Source organism: Neoarius graeffei, chromosome 6 (assembly GCF_027579695.1).
Source record: "Neoarius graeffei isolate fNeoGra1 chromosome 6, fNeoGra1.pri, whole genome shotgun sequence".
Taxonomy (NCBI): Eukaryota; Metazoa; Chordata; class Actinopteri; order Siluriformes; family Ariidae; genus Neoarius; species Neoarius graeffei.
In genome coordinates this window covers 60,492,168-60,511,939 of record NC_083574.1, presented here as the reverse complement: position 1 = coordinate 60,511,939, position 19,772 = coordinate 60,492,168, and the positions used below count along the sequence as shown (strand labels likewise).

The window sequence follows — 19,772 nt, the reverse complement described above, 5'->3', positions numbered from 1 at the left end:
GAGCCACCAATCAGCCTAACCTGCATGTCTTTGGACTGTGGGGGAAACCGGAGCACCCGGAGGAAACCCACACGGACACGGGGAGAAGATGCAAACTCCGCACAGAAAGGCCCTCGCCGGCCACTGGGCTCAAACCCAGAACCTTCTTGCTGTGAAGTGACAGTACTAACCGCTCCACCACTGTGCCACTCCTATATATATATATATATATATATATATATATATATATATATATATATGTGTGTGTGTGTGTGTTTAATTATATAGTATATGTAATTTATTAATAGACATACAATACATTGTCACTACATTATATGAATAATGAACTATATATAAATAATACATAAAATTGTAAAAAAAAAAAAGAAATAAATTAAAGTCATGTAATTTTAATTTCTATTTCATAAGGTTTCCACCATTTATTGTAAAATGGTGCTCTTTTTTCTTAATAATTACATAATGAAAATCTTACACATGTCTCATATCAAAAGAAATGCAAATATACAGTAGTACTTAGCTTAAGGGAATATTTGTGAATTCTCACTAAACTATATACTATAGCAACGGAGATACTGTATTTAACCAAGACATAAAATGTAAAAATAAATAAATAAATAAAAACACATGCAAGTGCGACTCTAAATTGAGCGTAGGTGTGAATGTGAGTGTGAATGGTTGTCTGTGTCTATGTGTCAGCCCTGTGATGACCTGGCGACTTGTCCAGGGTGTACCCCGCCTTTCGCCCGTAGTCAGCTGGGATAGGCTCCAGCTTGCCCTGTAGAACAGGATAAAGCGGCTAGAGATAATGAGATGAGATGAGACATGCAAGTGCGGCATTGGTGCTTACATGCGTATATCGTACATGATATTTCTACATTTTTCTCTTATGATTTATAACGGCTTCTCCAGACGAAGCAAATTACAGTGTGAGCTTTTTAACCCCTGGACCATGAGGACACACATTCTGGTTTTATTTTGGTACGCCAGTGTTATCTCAGAATTTGCAGTACAGAAAAACAGGCCATCTCTTGTGCGTGAGGTCACACACCTGCAGAGGAGCCTAAATAAGTGTGAAAGTGTGTACAGCACCATAGAGAATGTTCCCATTAGCTACAGCCATGACTGGGGAGCAGTGACCGAGCAAAGGCAGAGGGAGACCGATTCATGATGGTTTTGTCAGAAATAAGAAATAATGTCTCATTCTTTTTTTGGAATGGCAGAAGAGATGAGTAAAAGATTAAGAAAGAGAGCGACGGGAGGATGGGACGACACATTTGAGGAGTTTGAGCTGAATTAGCAGTGGCATAGTGTCAGATTTGTTTAATGGCTAACAAGTTAGACATAGCTAGTGACAGGTTATCGGCAGGGGAGAGACAGCAAATATTACAGGATTAGAGAGAGACTTTTATTAGTCATTCAGCACATTTCCAAATATACACACAAACGTGAAGTTCAGTGACTCGCTTTCTCATCCTGAGCTAAAATAATAACCGAATAATCCAGAGAGTTCTCAGCTGGGTTGTGCGGCAGGGTGTCATGTAAGTGCCAAAGCAGCTGCCTCCTCAGCTATACACACACACACTCCTACATATAGTAGCCTTTCTAGGGCATCCAAGCAGCTGTGCTTTCAATGTGCCCACTCCAACTCACTTTAATTCTGACTCTTGGGTTTAAGGTTTTTACTGCAACTTCACTGAAGTTACTTTTTTATGGCATCTTGATTGAAGTCAATCTTTCTCCGTTTTCATGGCTGGTTTAATGTGGCCACTGCTAGTGCGCAGTTGACATGAGAGACTGCAATCCCCCCTCAGCCAGAATAATGGTTAAAGCCTAATTTAAGGAGCCTTTAGGGCATGCAGCTGCTGTACGAAGTAGATCAGGACCAATAGCAACAGTATAGGAGACAGAGAGATTTACAGTCCTCCTCTCCGACCCTACACCCAATACTGGATTAATAAGAGCTAATTAATTCCGCACTTGTGTGTATGAGCGCATGTGTCAGTTTGTGAATGCCACGTGGTATGTGCCATGTGTAGTGATTTAAGGGGCCCCAGGGCTCATGGAGACAGAGAGACCCCATCCTTAATCCACACAGAGCCATGCTAACAGTCCTGAGACCCCCAGATATGTTCTCCACATTACTGTCATTACTATGTTGGGTGGGATGGCACGCTACTCCTCACACTCAGTCATGCTTCATCATATTGCAAAGACCTTTTTCAGCTGCACTAATGCAAGGCTGACACTTGCACGACTTTTGGCCACGATTTTGTTGTGGCAAGTCGTGCCATTTTGGGGCACGAACTGGGAGGCTCCCGCACTGTTCACGACTAGTTCACGCATAGTTCACGACGAGTTCACGAATGCGTGCCCGTCCACATTCACGAACTGGCACGACGAGTTCACGCATAGTTTACGCACTTCCCGCATTGGCACGACGAGTTTGCGCAATTCGGACGGTGTCGTGCCGACTTGGGCACGCCTGTGTCATGCACAACCTCATCCTCGTCAGATACCCACACGCAATTTCAGAAGTGGACCGCGAAGATCCAGACACACATGATCTGATCCCTGGTGGATGGAGGACTGACCGACACCTGCAGGGGCTGCTGCCTCTAACCGGCCATCATACCCAGAAGGATGTAAAGGATCAGCGAGACTACCTGTCACATTACTACATGTCCCCTGCTGGTGCTGTACCTTGGCAAGAAAGAATGGTAGTAGCTTCGTGAGCTGCATCCACAGTTGTTCCATTTTTGAAATAAAAGAAACGAAACTCCCCCCCCCTCCCAAAAAAAAAAAGTTATGAAGGAATAGAAAATAAAAGACATTAAAGAAAAAAGCTAGAAAAAAAATTGCGAATGGCGAGAAGTGTCCGGGAAGCCCTATATATACCCCCGCACCGACGCGAGCGCCACTATCGCGCAGTAGTTGTGAACTGCTCGTGAACTCGTCGTGAACTGCTCGTGCCATGCGCAAACTGTTCGTGAAGTGCGTAAACTAGTCGTGAACTGCTCGTGCCATCAATGCGTGACCGTGTCAGTGGGAAGGCACGGCCACACTGCGACGCGCACCAATTCGTGAACATGTCGTGAACTACTCGTGAACTCGACGTGAGCTGTTCGTGAACTATTCGTGGCAGTTCGTGACAGTCGTGGCATGGCGCGCACTTCCACTCACTGGCACGCATCCTCCCGCATTGTCCTGACGAGTTCACGACGAGATCACGAACAGTTTGCGCATAGTTCACGACCCGGTCGCGAAATTTTCTCGTGACCAAAAATTTGAACATTTCAAAATTCTCGTCCCGACATGGCACGCAGTCACGACGGGTTTACGCACACTTCACGCCAGTTTACGACTAGTTTGCGCACTGGCACGACTCGAGTCGTGCCAATGCGTGCCACGGAATCGTGCAAGTGTCAGCCTTGCATAAGTCCTGGAACTAGGACTATGCTTCTTCCTTCCCTGTAGGAAAGCTTACAGTTTATATGGTTTTGGTACTGGCCCAAGATTAGGACCAACATGAAGTGATGGTAATCAAGGAAAGGGCTACCAACACCGGGCCTTGTTTCACAAGATGGATACCCTGTAGCCGCTTATCCTGTTCTACAGGGTCGCAGGCAAGCTGGAGCCTATCCCAGTTGACTATGGGCGAGAGGCAGGGTACACCCTGGACAAGTCGCCAGGTTATCGCAGTGCGATCACAGAGACAAACAACCATTCACACCTATGGTCAATTTAGAGCCATAAATTAACCTAACCAGCATGTCTTTGGACTGTGGGGGAAACCAGAGCACCCAGAGGAAACCCACGCAGGCACGGGGAGAACATGCAAACTCCACACAGAAAGGCCCTCGCCGGCCGCTGGGCTCGAACCCAGGACCTTCTTGCTGTGAGGCGACAGTGCTAACCACTACACCACCGTGCCGCCCTCAAGATGCATACAAACAAGTTTATTCATTAAATCATTCGCAGGAGCATTTATAAAAGAAATTCATGAAGATTCAAAAATGTATCCTAGGAAGGCTCCTGAGTACATTTTGTGGATAAGGAGACTCACTAATGCAGACTTTCAAACTGTATAATTGACAAGAGTCTTTGCAATTTTTCTACAGATCACGCCGTCAAGGTTAAATAGCTTATTTATTTCAATTTCACACAAATGAGCACAAGATACACTCAGGAGCTACGCTTGCTGTACAGTGGTTGTCCTGAGATTTCAGCTCTGTCATACATGAGTCATTTTTTAAACACAGAATAGTTTGTTTGTATGTGAGCAGCAAACAACAACATGCTGTTTTATTCCTCATTTTGCACCGGCGAATGTCTAGTTTCTCAAAAACCGTACCAGCACAAACAATGATTTTGAAGACACAAAAGCAACAGAAATATGTTTATTTGCAATCATGAAGGCTGATGACTTCACCAAGGCTTAAGAGTGTTGATCCTGTACTTACACTGTGTTTCCAATGGATTACACTCACTGTAGTTTCACCATCATGGTGTAGATTTTTTTTTTTATCTTGTAAAATAACAAAACAAAACTAACAAAATAAAAAAATTTAAAAAACGTGCATCATTTGGTTTCAGCAAATGTTAGCTGGTCAACCAGCAGTTGATTAGAGAAAGTGTTCATCTAAGTACTTCGTCCATGTCGAACTTATCCATGGTCTCACTGCATGTTGTAATTACAACGCATTCGCTTTTAATATCATCACTCTGACCATTACATTCATCTGCTACTGTACCAGTCAAAAGTTTGGACATACCTTCTAATTCAATGTTTGTTTGTTTTTTATGTTTATTAATTAATAAGACACTACATGGCTTAAAGTAATGATGGACTGCCGTTTCTCTTTACTTAATTGAGCGGTTCTTGACATAATATGGATTACTACAGGTGTGGAATATTACAGTCTCATCTCATCATCTGTAGCCGCTTTATCCTTCTACAGGGTCGCAGGCAAGCTGGAGCCTATCCCAGCTGACTACGGGCGAAAGGCGGGGTACACCCTGGACAAGTCGCCAGGTCATCACAGGGCTGACACATAGACACAGACAACCATTCACACTCACATGCACAGTATACAGTATAGATCAAAATTAGAGAACAGTTTATAAATACTTGATTTATTCTGAAATATTGTTCATCTTCATTGCTCAGAATTTGAAAGAATATCAGCTGTGGTTATACCACTGTTGTTCGAGCATTTTTTTTTTAAATAACCAAGGCACTTCAACAAAAAAAAAACAACTTTATTTTGTGTGAAACACAGTGATCAAAATTAGAGAACACTAACCATTGTGGTGGTGGCACGGTGGTGTAGTGGTTAGCACTGTCGCCTCACAGCAAGAAGGTCCTGGGTTCGAGCCCAGCGGCTGACGAAGGCCTTTCTGTGTGGATTTGCTCTGGTTTCCCTGACAGTCCAAAGATATGCAGGTTAGGCTAATTGGTGGCTCTAAATTGATTGTGAGTGTGAATGGTTGTTTGTGTCTATGTGTCAGCCCTGTGATGATCTGGTGATTTGTCCATGGTGTACCCCACCTCTTGCCCATAGCCAGCTGGGATAGGCTCCAGCTTGCCTGTGACCCTGTACAGGATAAGCAGCTACAGATAATGGATGGATGGATAACCATTGTAGCAGAAAAGAAGATTAAAACTAAATTTTTTTGAGGGCTACAGGATTCAAGAGGCCCTTGCTTTGAATGACTTCAGCACATCTGTGCCTACAGGACATCACCACTTTCCCACACTGCTCTGGTTTGATGTTGGTCCATTCTTTTTGCAGTCTTTTCCACAGTTTGGTAACTGTAGTGGGTTTCTTAGCCGTTACTTTGTCGCCAAGGATCTTCCAGAGATTCTCTATAGATCTGGACACTCGGCTGGCCATTTCATTGTTTCAATGTTCTTAGCGTCAAAGAACTGCGTTACCCGTTTTGCAGTGTGACAGAGGGCATTGTCTTGCATGAAAATTGTGGGCTGATTGGGAGATGCTTGCAGTGAAGGAATTGCACGTTGCCAAAGGAGATCCTGATAAACATTTGCATTCACCCTGCAATGTAGCTGTACAAGAGGCCCAACTCCTGCTGCAGAAAACATCCCCCAAACCATGACGCTTCCTCCTCCAAATTTAACTATCCATCCATCCATTATCCGTAGCTGCTTATCCTGTTCTACAGGGTCGCAGGCAAGCTGGAGCCTATCCCAGCTGACTATGGGCGAGAGGCGGGGTACACCCTGGACAAGTTGCCAGGTCATTGCAGGGCAGACACAGAGACAAACAACCATTCACACTCACGGTCAATTTAGAGCCACAAATTAGCCTAACCTGCATGCCTTTGGACTGTGGGGGAAACCAGAGCACCCAGAGGAAACCCACACAGACACGGGGAGAACCTGCAAACTCCACACAGAAAGGCCCTTGGTGGCCACTGGGCTCAAACCCGGGACCTTCTTGCTGTGAGGCGACAGTGCTAACCACTACACCACCGTGCCGCCGCTACAATGGTTAGTGTTCTCTAATTTTGATCACTGTGTTTTGCACAAAATAAAGTTTTTTGTTGAAGTGCCTTAACTAACTAACTTAACTAATTCCTGATATTTCACTCTGATAACATCACTCCCAATGTTTTCCTGCTGACTTGACACATGTCAAAATGGTGAACCGGTTCAAAATTAAAATTCTTTTAATTAACTTGCATTTTTTTTTGTGGATGTATCCATATAAACTTGATTATGATTCTAATAAAGAACATTACACGGTTGCACAAAGATATGAAGTTTATCTTCTTGTGCTGAAAAATATATCACTCATTCACTCATGAATTCACCACATGAAGATAAACTTCATATCTTCGTGCAACCGTGTAATATCATATACGGTATTTTTATTATTTACTGTTTGCTAGTACTATTTACTCAGACACATTAAGAAGGCAAGAAATTGCACTAATTAACTTTTGACAAGGCACACAGCTGTTAATTGGAAAGCATTCCCGGTGACAACCTCATGAAGCCGGTTAAGATAATGCTAATAGTGTGTAAAGCATCATCAAGGTAAACGGTGGCTACTTTGAAGAATCTAAAATGTGAAACATATTTTGGTTTGTTTGGGTTTTTTTTTTTACTTTTTTTTTGTTGTTGTTTACCACATACATGTTCCAGATGTTATTTCATAGTTGTGATGTCTTCAGTATTGCTCTACAATGTAAAAAACAGCCAAAATACAGAAAAACCTCTGAATGAGTAGCTGTGGTCAAACTTTTGACTGCTACTATAAATTGTGGGGAATAAACCAGAACCCCAAGTTCTGTTGCTGACTGTTTAGGCCACTTCTTATTCTTTCTCTAAAAGATCTGGCCTCAGTTTGAATATTCGAGCTCTCTGCATTCTTCCACATGCCTTTTTCCAATTCTTTTGCTTTTTCCCTGGTCTTCCTGAGCTGCATTCTCATTTAGTCTCTGCATTTCTAACCCTCTCGGTTTCATCAAGCCAATTTATCTCCTGCATGCTTGAGTACTACTTGTGCTGAACTATAAAACTTCACTTTTGTCCTCTAGCTTTTTTTTTCATATTCTGGAAATAGGAGTGTGAGACTGTCTGAATAAATACTGTCTGGAAATAGGACTATGAGACTATACACACACACACAAACTCTCACTTTGCTTTTGGCAACACAACAGTCAAGCTTGTTTGCAACACCCATTAATAAGAGTGGGATGAGTGTGTGTCCTCGGAGACCACATCAGGCCTGCTGATCAAAGTTAGCCAAAAACTGAGAATGGTGTGTGTGTAAGCATGTACTCGTGTGTGAAGCAAATTACTGAAAGAAACACACACAGCATCATTAAAGATTTCTGGATTTCCTCTCCTAAAAATTGGATCCTATCTTTATGTCTGATGTTTTATTTCGGTAGGTAGCGATTCGAGGAGGTGGATACACATACTGTAAACATCTGGTTTCCATTTGGTTAGCAGATCTAGTCTCCTTTTATGTGTGCCCTTCAGGAGAGGAGAGGAGAGTAAAACAGCATAATGATCACTAAAGAGGTGAACATGGAGTTTAGCCCTGCAGCAGCTTCCTAACAGGAACCAATTAGTTTGTTTACTAGAGCAAACACACGTGATATGTGCGCGCACACAGCCAAAATGCACATTCAGCAACAATTGATTAAAGTATTAAAGTGTGTGTGTGTCAAGCCATTCCTCTACTCTGCCATGCTCTTTTTCAACTCTGTGCAGTACAAAGTCAGCACTGTGCCCCATTCTAATAGCTCAGGCCGTTGATGAGAGCCAATGGAGCGCAAATAAAGAGGCTGCAAGAGTCCTCGTGTTTATACTGAGAAGCAGCGCTGGGCTCATCCTCCCTCCGGCTCTGTCCCAAACCCGTACGGCCTTTGTGGGTAGCTAATGAAAGGCCACAGGCTGTGGGTCCGCATGTGAAACCAGAACCTTCCTCCCTCTCTTCATCCTCCACCTGCCGTACCCACCACATAGGCTCTGGGCCTGGTGTCATCTTTCCCTGTAACTCCCAACTCTTTTCTTTTTTTTATTCTTCCGTGTCAAGCTAGCAGAGCAGAAAATGAGTCCACAGCAGGTAACAGAGGACATCCCACTAGACAAAGAAGCAGAGCGGTGTCTTCATATACAGTGACACACATTCACTGACCTCTTAACTCTGTCCTGCAGGGAGTGGTGAGAAGAGTGAGTGTGTGTGTGGTGGTGGTGGGGGTCACAGATGGAGTTTTGACATACCAGCAGGCATAGAACAGCAGGTGGAGCAAGTGGCACCGTCTGCACAACTAAACGGGCAATCACAGTTACCCCAAAAGAGCTACCTGAACTTTTTCAGCTAGCACACTTTTGGTGTTATTGTTAGGTTTTGTGTTAATTACATCTTACTTGTATGTCATATTTTAAAACTAGACGCCATTTCGATTTCATAAAATCGGTGAAATTTAGTTCACTCTGAAATTCGGTCATGGTGATATATGTTTATTTCTGTAATGTCTCACAAAATATCAGGCCATTCTGTAGCTGGGAAGTCATTTAATTTGAGAGGATTCCCGAGCAAATAATGTGCATGAAATCGCTTGCTTCGCACAATCAAGCAGACAGAGGAAGTCCGTGTGTGCATGCGCACGCTTACCTTCGTCGTCGTCTTCTTTTCAGTTTTATAGCAGCTGGTATCCAGTGTTGCATTACTGCCATCTACAGGTTTACTTTGACCATGCACTGACAGTTACATCATTCTGTCGCTAAACAAACAGCTGATCACACCGAGGTGTTTGCTGACCGCCGATATTTATTAGTTTGGTCCTGCGTTTCCTTTCCTTCACAACATAACGTCTTTTCTTCTCGCATTCCGTTACTGTAGTCGGTCTTTCACGTTTCATTCGCACACTCACGTCCGCCATCATTCTCTCCTGTTTCGAATTTGTATCCCACAATGCCTTGCGCGAACGGGGAAAGCCCACCATGTGATGCATGATGTAGTAGCTTGTATTGCATCATGGTGAAGCAGGAAAAAATAGCAGAGAATTCAGGGCCATGTGGCCCTAAATTCATTAATTGTTCTATTTAAAAAAAAAAAACTAATAAAATTGGAAGTCTGTGATTTGAATTCAGTAGCTTTCGGTCCACTAAACAAAAATAATTGGGTGTCGGGGAAAATTATTTTTATGACCTAAACTTGAAAAATCTGAAAGGCAGTATAGCTTTAACTCAATCCCACATGCATCTTTGCAAGTAGAAGTGATTTATTTACAGTAGCAGTCAAAAGTTTGGACATACAGTGCCTCTTCATTCAGAGTTTTTTCTGTAGTTTGACTGTTTTCGACATTGTAGAACAACACTGAAGACATCAAAACTATGAAATAATATCTGGAACATGTATGGAATTATGTGGTAAACAAAAAAGTGTTTAAAAAACCAGAATATGTTTAATATTTTAGATTCTTTAAAGTAGCCAGCGTTTCCCTTGATGATGCTTTACACACTATTGGCATTATCTTAACCAGCTTCATGAGGTCGTCACCTGGAATGCTTTTCAATTAACAGGCGTGTCTCGTCAAAAGTTAATTAGTGCAATTTCTTGCCTTCTTAATGCATTTGAGATCAAACAGTAAATAGTAAATAATAAACATACAGTAAATAGCCCTATTCCACAACTGTATTAATCTCTATTAAACTGGTACTGCAGATGTTGTTTTATGTAAAGATGTTTTGGCACAGCCTCGTTCATATTTTACACACTGATTTGTCTCTACTATTCACTGAAACAGATCATTCAATATGACACTTCATCAGACACACGCTGACAATGAAATATATCTGAAATGTGTCCCACTTCATTTATTTTCATATCTGTGATCTGGCAAATACCAAAAATGGTTTAGTTATAAGTTTGTTTATTTATTTATGTATTCTTTTATTTGTTTTATTATTCCAATTTGGATTTTAAAAAGACATAGACGGATAACCAGGTGGAGGAAAATACATTTTAAGTAGTTTCCGGCTGCTGGCAGCTAAACAAGTCATTAAAGTGACAGCTCAGTAAGATTCATAGACATGTTTTTGAAATTATACTCTCAGGGTGAAAAAGTGTTTTGAGGTGTGACACAAGAGAAATTTTTCATCGAACATAAGGTCAGGTGACAAAAATCAATCCAGTAATCTGAAGTTAAAGGAGTATATAATGCACCTCTTCTCTCTAACGTTATTTTTCTTTTTATTACTCTAAGCTAAAGGCATTCCTTAAGTACGAGCTTTTCTTCAGTCAGGCAGAGTGAAGAATCTCCAACACAGAGGAATGTACGGAAAGAGATATGCAGAATATTACACCAGGAGAATATCCACAACTCGCATACAAACACGTGCACAACGTGTGTGTGTGTGTGTGTGTGTGTGTGGCTGTCATACTGGAACAGCACTGAAAATATTCACTGAAAATTCTCGTGACATTAAAGTGTATGAGAGGCACCAAAATAAACACATTCACATTTAAATTGCAGATCCGTACTGACGGTTACATCACAATGAAGTATGTCGTGACACTGAAACACACCACACACAAAATATACATGGGTGTTTTTACCATTAACGCTTTAATATAATTCTAATTTCAACAGACTGCTGAGAGCTCTGTATCACCAAAGCCTTAATCTACCTGCATTTTTTTTCTCTGCTCGCGTTCGCCAGCACCTCTCTACTCCCAATAAGAACTGCTGCTGCAGATAAGCTTACACAGCCTTCCTCCTCCCCTCACCACCTCCTCTTCTAATTCCTCTGCCTGTTCTGGTGAGCAGTGGACCGCCACATAGTCCCCTGAGATTATGCATTTGCTTTCTGAGCGGGGATTTTGACAGAGGCAGATAAGTGGAGTTTTAGACTGGTATTAGCATCAGATCACAAGTGGTCAGTTGAGACATAGAGCTGTTCACACCTCGCCTTTTCATGTGCCTTAAATGTGTCGTCTCTGATTACTTGTGGTGTGATGTGTGGCGTTTCAAAATCTGCAGCAAGCACCATGACATCACTTCAAACGCTGTCCTAATACTACTAGCCTAATATCATCTCATCTCATTCTCTCTAGCCACTTTATCCTGTTCTACAGGGTCGCAGGCAAGCTGGAGCCTATCCCAGCTGACTACGGGCGAAAGGCGGGGTACACCCTGGACAAGTTGCCAGGTCATCACAGGGCTGACACATAGACACAGACAACCATTCACACTCACATTCACACCTACGGTCAATTTAGAGTCACCAGTTAACCTAACCTGCATGTCTTTGGACTGTGGGGGAAACCGGAGCACCCGGAGGAAACCCACGCGGACACGGGGAGAACATGCAAACTCCGCACAGAAAGGCCCTCGCCGGCCACGGGGCTCGGACCCGGACCTTCTTGCTGTGAGGTGACGGCGCTAACCACTACACCACCGTGCCGCCCAGCCTAATATCAAAACTTAAATAAATGTACAATATATATTAAACTATCATGAGGTTTGTAAGAGGTTTACATGTAGGCTACTATATGTATGTATGTCGTATGTATGTACTAAAGGTAGACTGATTGGCATTTTGTGTCACTTTTGTACACATTTCACGTTTTATTTATCTAATCACAGAAACAGGAGCTCCTAACTAAAGAGAGGGAAGCTTTAAAAAAAAAAAAAAACCTCCATGCGAGAGGGGGAGAATATGGACACCTCCATGGTCGTCTTTGTTAGCGATAAGCTAGCCAGCTAACTATGGTGAGTGATATCCACTCGCCGGCCACTTTATTAAGAACACCCATCCACCTGCTGTTTTATGCAGTTCTCTAATCACCCAATCCCTTAACAGCAGCACAATGCATAAAATCATGCAGATACAAATCAAGAGCTTCAGGTAATGTTCACTTCAAACATCAGAATGGGAAAAATTGTGATCTCAAAGTGTGACTTTCACTGTAGCATGAGCGTTGGTTTGAGCCAGAAGGACTGGTTTGAGTATTTCAGAAACTCCTGGGGTTTTCACACACAACAGTCTGTAGAGTTTACACAGAATGGTGCGAAATACAAAACACACTGAGTAAGCAATAGTTCTGTGGGTGGAAACAAACGCCTTGTTGATGAGAGAGGTCAGAGGAAAATAGCCAGATTGGTTTGAGCTGCAATGCTACTCACAGGAACTCCTTACAACCGTGGTGAGCAGAAAAGCATCTCAGCATGCAACAGCAGAAGACCACATTGGGTTCCAGTCCTGCTAGCCAAAAACAGGAATCTTAGAATCAAGAACAAGTTCCTGTTAAAGTGGCCAGTGAGTGTATATTTTCCTCCTCATTGAACCGTCTAGTCAATGTTAGATTTAATAAGCAAATATGTCTGTATGTTAATTAATCTAAAAAAAAAAAAAAATACTGTAGCGTACATACATCATAACTCTTTTAAAGGTAAGACGTTCTACTTTGTTTACTAATACTCTAGTGCAATATCACGTGTCCTGATGTGCAATATTAAAATATCACCTTGTCACTTTAACTACAAAGTCACTCTAATCATATTGTCATTTTAATTTTGTCATTTTAATTTTATCCACGCGTCATTTTATTTATTTGCCAAATTTTATCTGCTGCCTTTTTTTATTTTTTTTTATTTTTTTTTTTAAACTTTGTTACTGGCAACAGGCCTGCCATTGTATATTGTACATAATATGCTGTTTTTTGTTTTTTGCCCACCCATTTTTGTGATTTTATTCTTTTTGTGATTTTATTTTCTTGCTCTTTTAATGTACCACTCTTCGCCCTTCTAATTGCCCTTCGGGGATAAATAAAGTTTTGTCTAAGTCTAAGTCTGACACTGTGTGTAGGCATATCAGACGCTCGTTGGCCATTGTGTGAAAATTGTGCATGCAGACGCTCATCTGAGTTTCCAAATCTGTCATTGCTTAACTTTTGAATATTTTCTATTGTGAATACTCATTAAAACGCTTATAAGCTCTGCTTTCCAAAGAAATGTATCTTGTTAAGATCTGTTCAGTACTTTGGGAGTAACGGCAGGTTGAAGCTGGTACAACAGAGTAAAAACTCTGCTCACGTGACACTGGGAAACTGTTAGTGATTTTCGAGTCACGGGAAAGTGATCAGGCTGTCTCTCTCTTCTGATCGTTTCCGACCGGATTACTCGTGAATATCAATCTGATAACTTTTACAGGGATGTTCTCTCGCTCTTACTGTTTCTGATGAAGTATTCAGCAAAATTTTCTGTCAGCTAGTTTTGATGTTATGATTCACGAGAGACTTTGAAATGAGTTGTCATAGCTTTACCTACTTATTTTTCCCAAATCAAACTGAGTCATGTAAATAAATAACTATTTTAGAAAATAACTGTACTGTTTTGATGAAAAATATTGAGATCTTAGTGGTCGGAATGATATTTTTAAAAAACGGAAGTCAGAAACGCGAGTGTCAATTTCAGTTAAATTAATTGGGATTGTTTACTGGATGTGGCTCACACAGTTTTTTCAAGGTTAGGCTTGAAAGCTGTGAATGTTAACTGAAATAAGAATCATTCTTTTATATAAACACTAGTAGGCCCTACTTAGAAATACAAAGGTCTACAGAGCACAAAGAGGGTATTAGAAATATTCTTTTATTACTTTTTTATTTTGATAGAAAATGGTAGATGTGAATGACATTCAGTGCTTGTTTATGCATATTTTATAATTAACATTGATTTCTCCTTCTTTGTGATGTATAAATGAGAGTTAAGATCAGCTTTATATTGCACAAATAAGGCCATTTGGTGAAACTTTGAAGAAGAGAGCGTACCAATTTAACATTTTCACTTAATTAGCATAATTAATAATTAAATACCAATTTGCATAATTGGTGTTTACTAATTTTTCAAATTTTGTATTCAGTATATAACCATCTATGTGCCTGCCAATTTCCATGTAAATATCTTGAAAAATAGAAAAGTTATTAAGAAAAAACTTTTGATCTCATTCGTTAAGGAGGTCCATTTTGGACCATGTGATCCTAATACATAATATTACGGCAGTTTTCTAAACAATTAAGCTGTTTTTTCAATCTTTGACTGGTAATATCTCAAGAATGGATAAACATTTTAATTCTGTAAAAAGTATGCTGTTTAGCATTCAATTCTGAATTCAATGAGAGCAGTTTCAAGCAATTTGGATTGAATTTGAATTTTCACCTGATATGCCTACTGTGTGCAGCCATGTTGGTTTGATGTCATTTTATGAACTTAGAAGAGAACATGCTACATTTTTGAGTAGGAATTCTGAGTCAAGAGGTCTTCTGTTTTGGTTTTGCTTGGTTGTTAGTGTATACTGGGACCACATTGGAAGAGTTCGGACATTTTGCTTACTGGTATAGATATCTCATACACACATCACTGTAAAGTTCTGAGGAAGAGTGCAGAAGGATATCACATTACCATTGCAGGGATTATTAGCATTGCATTGTTTAACGTTCTTGAAGTTGAAAGTCTTTTTTTTTGTTTTGTTTTGTCTGAATGTCTCACATTATTGTAGAGACAAGTCCTATTAAGTTGTGGACAAGAGATCACATTTAGTATATTCAGAACTAGTCAAAGCATAACGTACTGTAGCATGCTTATACATCTGCAGAATTATTCACCCACTTAAAGATGAGGGGGAAAAAGGGTAATTAGCTTAGTCTCACACTGAAAATACAAGAGGAATCTGTTGTTTGTTAATCTGAACCAAAAAGCTGATTGTAGTAGCTGTTCCATTATACTTATACCATATATCCTTATACTCCTTCCGATGAAAATACAACATCCCTGGCTCCATTTCCATCATTACTGTTTATACTGCTCACTAATGAGGATCCATCCATTATCTATAGCCGCTTATCCTGTCCTACAGGGTTGCAAGCAAGCGCCTATCCCAGCTGACTATGGGTGAGAGGCGGGGTACACCCTGGACAAGTCGCCAGGTCATCGCAGGGCTAACACAGAGATAAACAACCATTCACACTCACATTCACACCTACGGTCAATTTAGAGCCACCAATTAGCCTAACCTGCATGTCTTTACACTGTGGGGGAAACCAGAGCACCCGGAGGAAACCCACAGGGAGAACATGCAAACTCCACACATGCCTCTTTTCCACCAAATCAGTTCCAGGGCTGGTTCGGGGCCAGTGCTGGTGCTGGTTCAAAACTCGTTCAACTTGCGAGCCAGCTGAGAACCAGTTTGCTTTTCCATCGCTCGTGGTGCTAAGGGAAGCCACGTCATTACGTCGCTGTATATGTCAGTTACGTCGTTGTATACGTCATTACGTCGCTGTATACGTCAGTTACGTCACTACGTTTGCATAAACCTTGGCGCAAATATCGAAGCAAAAACAACACGGAAGAAGCAGCAGCAACAACAATAATAATAATGGATGATTAAGCGTTTGTACAGCTGCGGCTTCTCGTCGCTTAAAAATGGCGATCTTTCGCGGTCTTGTTATTGTTGTTGGTCTTAACAACTCCGCCCCCCCGCTGACGTAAGCGGTTCTTTCCTCTGGCCCAGCAGAGAGTTGGTGCTAGCCTGGAACCGGGTTTTCTGGCCCCAGAGCCAGTTCTTTGTCAGTGGAAACAGAAAACCCGGTTCCAAACTAAGCACTGGCCCCGAACCAGCCCTGGAACTGCTTTGGTGGAAAAGGGGCAACAGAAAGGCCCTCGCCGGACTCGAACCCAGGACCTTCTTGCTGTGAGGCGACAGTGCTAACCACTACACCACCATGCCGCCACTAATGAGGAGTTTTGATGATGATAATAATAATGAAAGGATTTTTGATAATAAAAATTGCAGTTGTATTGCTGTAAAATCTAAACAAATGCTTTGGCCAAGACAGAATATAAGGAGTAATATTAGGAGCAGGTTGTATAGTGTTTATAGTTCGTCAAAGCAAATCATCCATGCATATGTGTGCCATTTGTTCCTTTCTCACAATGTGAAGCTTTCTTTCAGTTCAGCGTTCATATGGTTCTGTTTACTCAACAAGGTCAATGTGCACACAAAGCTGAATTGCCACATCCTTCTGGTTAATGTGTAACTAAGCAACCAGGGAGTGTGTTAGCGTCATTAAGGTATATGGTTAGGAAACTTTACCAACATCTTAGTCAAAGGTGGGGAAGAATTAGAGTTGGCTCATTGTCTTACTACGACTTTGCAGGTAGAAAAAGTAGATGAGAAAAGCTTGCCTCTAAAACAAAATATTATTTGCATAGTTCCAACTTCTTTAGGGCATGAGTAATGAGGATACGTACTTGTTTGGTTAATTAAGCCAAATTTTTCTGAGGATTCTGACTATTTGTATTACATATTTCGTTATAGAAAGTATGGCTGTTGCCACAGATTTTGAGATGGCTTTCTGGTTTTCTGCTAGCATAGTAACGGGGAAAAATCTAAATTAAATAAACCACTGGCAGTGAAAACAACACTGAGAAAGAATAAGCATTGAAGAAAAAGAGACTAAAACTGACGGACAGAGTGCATAGGCATTTCAGTCTCTCAGAAGAGCGTGGTTGAGCTTTGAGGGTCATATGCCAACACACCCCATCTGAAATCTGCTTTGATGTGACACCACTCCCAGCTGCTTTTGCTGCTTTAGCACAATCAGCCCCCAGCATGCCATTCACCCTTCAGGGACTAGGCAGCTGAACCAGATATGCTCCCATATTAGCTTGTTCTTCTTCAAAGAGGGACCTCACTACCCCATGTATACACACACACACACACACACACACACACAAGAATCATATGTCAAGTGCTTTTATTCCTAAATATGGTACATACAGTTTCCTGTTTTTATCAAAAAGGACTGAGGGATCCAGGATAAGCCTTCGCTATCTTTTATTTGCGTATATGTGTATGGGTATGGTTCACCATGCGTTCTCTCTGTGTGAACTCCTTATCTCATAATGAGAAAGTGGCAGGAGTGATGGTTAGAGAGGAGGGAGCATAAGAACACTAGAGAATATTAAGTGGGGGGGGACATACAAGACCGAACCCATCTTCCACGTCTGGCTAATGCAACTTTTAAAAAACGCAAATAAATTAAAAATCTGAAAATAAACAGGATTGAACTGACCAGCTCTTGATAATGGCTATAGTATAAAATGGACTGCTTATAAGCAGATTGCAGAGAAACTGAGAAAACATTCTGGAAGTCTCACGGAGCAGTTTGTTATGTGTAGAATGTGAGCCAGACTTTAGGCACAGTGATTGCGTTATCACTAATATGTGAGCTCTAGAATGACACCAAAACCCTGAGGGGCTTAGTATTGATTTCCTCAGCCCCTGTTTCCAACCCTGGCCTTGACTACTGATCAGTGACACTACACTCGATTCTTATCTCACTACTTGCCCATGTAATGAGACATATATGACAATCTTTCTTTGTTTTTCGAATAAACTAAGTGTTTGGGAGATGTCCAGACATGTCCGGTCATTACGCAGAAGTCATTTGTGCATGCTTTTAGGCAATACACAATTTGGATCATTGACCTTCAGTGCAACTACAAACACTTGATCAAACAGTTCAATATTGTAACCCTGTGTGAGACACCTTGAAAATAAAGCATGGTGGTGGTAGCACTGTAGTTTTAAGCTGCGAATGTTGGGTCCTTGAGCAAGGAACTTTTTGAAATGCCAACATGTATCAAAATTCACAATGTATTTATTGTACTCTGAATGATAAGTCCATCATTTTATTGAGGTACCTGACAATAGCTATGGTTAGTATAGTTAGTATTACTACAGATATACTAGTTTTATTATGAAGTTTTATGGTATCTATGTTTATTTTAGTGCATATTTAGTCATGATACTACCATGGATTTACAATGGAACTTTGAGTAACTATGTTTGTTATATACTTATGATATTACAATATTTTACTAGGGTATCATATGGTAACTCCGCGTGGGTTTCCTCCGGGTGCTCCGGTTTCCCCCACAGTCCAAAGACATGCAGGTTAGGTTAACTGGTGACTCTAAATTGACCGTAGGTGTGAATGTGAGTGTGAATGGTTGTCTGTGTCTATGTGTCAGCCCTGTGATGACCTGGCGACTTGTCCAGAGTGTACCCTGCCTTTCGCCTGTAGTCAGCTGGGATAGGCTCCAGCTTGCCTGCGACCCTGTAGAACAGGATAAAGCAGCTAGAGATAATGAGATGAGATCATATGGTAACTATGGCTGTTATACTCTTGACCGTGATATTACTACGGTTTTAATGTGGTAATTATTTCCATTATTGGCTCACCCTTTGGCTGAAGCCTATAGAGGCACCTGTCTGTATGTGTATGTTTAACCGAGTTTGAGCGTGTTTAAGAATGTAACTGGCGTGCCAGTCTCAGGTTGCGGTTCCACAGTCGCATTGTGGTGCCACTGATTATGTAAGTGCCATGTTGCATAACCTCAGTTTGTGATATAATCCTCTGTGGCCAAGCGGTCCAGGAAAGGAACAGATTTTGCAACGTCAGTTTGAATCCTGGCATCGACGTAAAACGCTGAGCTCAGACCTGCACAGGTCTCTAGTTATGTTATTAGTAGTAAATATATTTAGTCCTGGGTATGACTTTAAACTGCAACCAATGGTGAGTCTCAGGTCCAGGAGGACTTGAGTATTAGGGAAAGTGGAGTTACCCCTTAATCACCATTGCTCCCAGGTCCGCTCTGACTCAGTGTGGTAGCACCTGCCTGGGCTCCAGCTATGGGTTAAATAGTACATCACCAATAAGGCACTGGCAGCAGGGTGCTTTTCGGTGCAATGTGGCAGATGAACCCGACAGGGTCAATGGCACACTACCAGATGGCATGTGGAAGAGCCACTCAAATGGCCAACGGATGGCTTCACCCGGCAAGTCAGTTGTCACTGGGGGGCAACTTCCATACCCGTCAGGTCTGTGGCACCTTTATGCACCACTTGGCATCAGGTCTGGAGGTCCAGAGAAACAACACAATGGGGCCACGACATCATTTGTCTTTCCTTACTGTGCAAGGTGCTGGACAGCCAACGAGTAATTATATGACAGTCATGCCATAAGGGAACTCAAATTTAACCTAGATTCTTTTTTAAAGTTTAAGAACAAATAATGTCACTGAATGGAAGAAGGTGGTAAAGGTCTCCAGGACACACTGGGGAAACAGCTGGGCCACTCCTCCTTCCCCTCCATTCCACTATTATTTCACTTCACTTCATTCAATCCTACTGCTGATACGCCCCTGGCATATGGCTCTGTGCTCCT

The 19,772-nt window shown here is 41.6% G+C and overlaps 1 protein-coding gene across 5 annotated transcripts in view; it reads right to left on the bottom strand.

The window, feature by feature from the left end:
• Positions 1–19,772, bottom strand: part of bcar1 (BCAR1 scaffold protein, Cas family member) — a 168,059-nt gene that overhangs the window by 25,699 nt on the left and 122,588 nt on the right. The gene's annotated exons all lie outside the window — the stretch shown is intronic.